Below are 3,710 nucleotides of genomic sequence, written 5' to 3' on the forward strand. Positions count from 1 at the left end.
TGGTTCCATAGACTCATCCCCAGTGCCTCCTACAGTCCTACTCGATAAAAAGCATTACAGGGGAACCTTGGTTGTTGAATACTTCGGAAGCCGCACAATTCAGAACCTGAACGCCAACAACCCGGAAGCGAATGCTTCCATTTTTGAATGCACCTCGGAAGTCGAACAGAAGTCCATTTTAAAAAAAGAATTTGCCGATCGGCAATTGATCCTTGGTTGTCAAATGTTTTGAAAGTCGAACGGTCTTCCGGAACTGATTATTCTTATCTCATTATACATGGATTCTTATGGATTCTTATCTCATTATACATGACAAAGCCATTTTTCACCTTTTCACCCCTTGCTTTTTCCTGTAAGACCTATTGCAGTCGTTAAGAGTTGTCAACAGGCTCATCACAGCTATCTGCCAATCACCCATTCCCACCACCCTTCTGAGTAATACCCCTCCCCACCTTCTGGTGACTTCTGTTTCAGTGTATCTGAAGAAGTGTGCATGCACACGAAAGCTCATACCAAGAACTAACTTAGTTGGTCTTTAAGGTGCTACTGGAAGGAATTTTTTTATTTTGTTGGAACGGATTATGTTCGACAACTGAGGTTCCACTGTACAGTCGTACCTTGGAAGTCGAACGGAGTCCGTTCCAGAAGTCCATTTGACTTCTGAAAGGTTTGGAAACCAAAGTGCGGCTTCTGATTGGCCTCAGGAAGCTCCTGCAGCCAATCAGAAGCCGTGGAAGCCCCACTGGACGTTCGGCTTCCAAAAGAACGTTTGACTCCCAAGGCATTCGGGAGCAGAGGTACAACGGTATTCAGAATAGTGGTTTGCATGACCAACTAAGGAAGATAATAACGCAATAAAATTCAAAGAAGCAACAATCAATTGCACATTTATTCCAAATCCAGTTAAAACTATTTAGTTCAATTAAATCAGTAAAATCGATGAGCTTGATCGAGTGATACCAGTTTTTCAAATTCTGATAGCTATACCCCCAATGCCCCTCTTGCCTCCTAGCACCCTCTGGTTAATCCCACAGCCTGTGCCCACTCTGGGAACCCCTGTTCTAAGCAGTGAAAAACTATGGGGCGACAATACAGAAAGAAAGTGCTTTTTTAAAAAGCCAGTCCTTTTTTTAAAAAAAAATGTTTAGGGGTACTCTCATTTTCCTAGGCATATTGAAATACTGCCCCTCAATGAGGCCAAACGCAGATTCACAAGATGTTTAGGGGTATGCGTATGCCCCTCGCGTCCCCTCAGGAAAAAAAGCACTGGGTAGGACAATACGCAGGCCACATCTGGGTGATCTTTCCTCCTGACGGAGTTCAAGCCACGTTAATCCCTCACTCCTCCCCTTTGGGACTTTATTCCTTTTTTTTTTATGCATAATTTTTATTGGTTTACATTAATCATAACACAAAGCAAACTATGATAATCCACTTAATGTTTCACAGATTTTTTTTTAAAAGTGACTTCCTTCAACCTTTCCACAAATCATCCATACTAATAAAAACAAATAATTCCGCATTTCTTATTTTGTAATGTCATTAATCATTCTAATTCACCTGTTTTTCTTTAGACATTACCCTTTGCTTCTTACAGAGCGCCTTTAAAACCCACTAACGTTATCTGTCCATCGCTTAGGTTTTCCAGATATTTCGTAAAACTTTCCCAATCTTTTGTAAACCTCTGGTCTTTTATATATCTAATTTTCCCTGTCATCCTGTCCATCTCCACATAGTCTAGTAATTTTGATCTCCAATCCTCAATTGTCGGCAGACCCTCTAGTTTCCAATTTTTGGCCAATAGAACCCTTGCTGCCGTTGTTGCGTATTGAAACAGCTTATGGTCTTTCCTTTTTATCTCCCTTCCTACCAGTCCTAGCAGGAATGCCTCAGGTTTTTTAACGAAAGTATAACTTAAGATTTTCTTTATTTCATTATACACGCTCTCCCAAAACCCTTTAACTTTTTGGCATTCCCACCACATGTGGTAGAAGGTCCCCTCTCTCTCCTTACACTTCCAACATTTGTTACAGGATCCGTACATTCTGGCTAACTTAACAGGGGTCATATACCAACGATAGAACATTTTCATTAAATTCTCCTTAAGTGTCACACAAGCCGTAAACTTGAGATGTTGTTTCCATAGTTTTATTGGGACTTTATTCCTTGATTACACAAATGCAGAGTTCCCCGTTACTCTCCAAATTCACACTGCTATGCCGTTGTGATGGTGACACACCTTGGCTGTATATATATATATATATATATATATATATATATATATATATATATATATATATATATATATATATATAAAATAATTTTTATTGAATGGTTTTATGTTTCAAAAAACAACACAGCCATACTACCACAAAATATAATTAAGAAATAAAAATTAACATACATCGATATTTAGTTTGTTGTTTGTTATTTACTGTCTTATTTCCTCCCAAACATTGCATACAACAACAACACATATGTGTAGACACCCACACACCTACACCCGCACAGAAAATGATAATAATAAAAGTAAATATTTTTCCCCTTTTATCTTCCAAAATCTTTTCTTCAACTTTGACTTCCTGTCAAGTCCCTTTGCATATGTTTTATCTTACATTTGAATGTACACAAAGCAATAAACCTTTCTATATAATTTTTCTAATACATTCTGAAAACATAATAAATCCTTAATTATAGTCCATTTCTTTTTATTTCCTTTATCACTCGAATGCTAGCACGGAGTCAAAACTATTATTGTATTTTTGAACATATTTTTTATAAACATCCCATTTTTCCGCTAATTTTTGCTTTGAGTTTCCTCTGAGTTTACTAGTCAGTTGAGCCGTCGCCACCAATTCCTGTAATTTGATTTGCCAATCTGTTATTTTTGGAGCCTCGTAATCTTTCCACCCCTTGGTCTCAAGTATGCGAGCCGCTGCGGTTGCATACAAGAATACCTCTCTTAGATTTTTTGGGATCTCTTTATCTAAAATACTTAATAGAAATGCCTCCGGTTTTTTGGTAAATGTTATCCCCATCATCTTTTTTAATTCATCGCATATTTCCCCCCAAATAATCTTAATCTTTCCACACGTCCACCGCATGTGGATCATGTCACCGTTATTTCCTCCACATCTCCAACAAGCATCGCCAAATTTTTATACATTCTTGATAATCTGGAAGGAGTGAGGTACCACCTATGAGCCATTTTCATCACGTTCTCTCTTATATTATAGCTGGCTGTAAATTTCAAATTTACCTTCCATAAGTTTTCCCAATCTTTTAGCATAATTGGACGGCCCACTTTATCATTGACGCTTTAACCTCCTCATCCATTACTTCGTAGTCTAAAAGAAGTCTATACATTTTTGCGATTATTTTAGTTTTACTATTCAGTAATTCTCTTTCAAATCTTGAAGGCTCCTTTTCAAAACCTATCTGCTTATCCTGTCTGAACATTTCATTCACCTGGAAGTAATCTAGCCAGCTAGAAAAGTGATCTTTTATTTTCTCATAACTTATCTTTTTTGTTTTTTTAATAATATTTATTAAAAGTTTCCAGTTATAACAATATAAAAAAAACAAAACATCCAAATTTAAGATCTTATTTTCCGTAACATCTTTCCAGGACTTCCCCTCCCCTCCCCCTCTTATATTCCAATTCTTACGAATAAATTCAGCAATTTATTATCCCACATTTTAACCTTATT

The sequence above is a fragment of the Podarcis erhardii genome (assembly GCF_964252035.2).
Source record: "Podarcis erhardii genome assembly, chromosome: W".
NCBI lineage: Eukaryota > Metazoa > Chordata > Lepidosauria > Squamata > Lacertidae > Podarcis > Podarcis erhardii.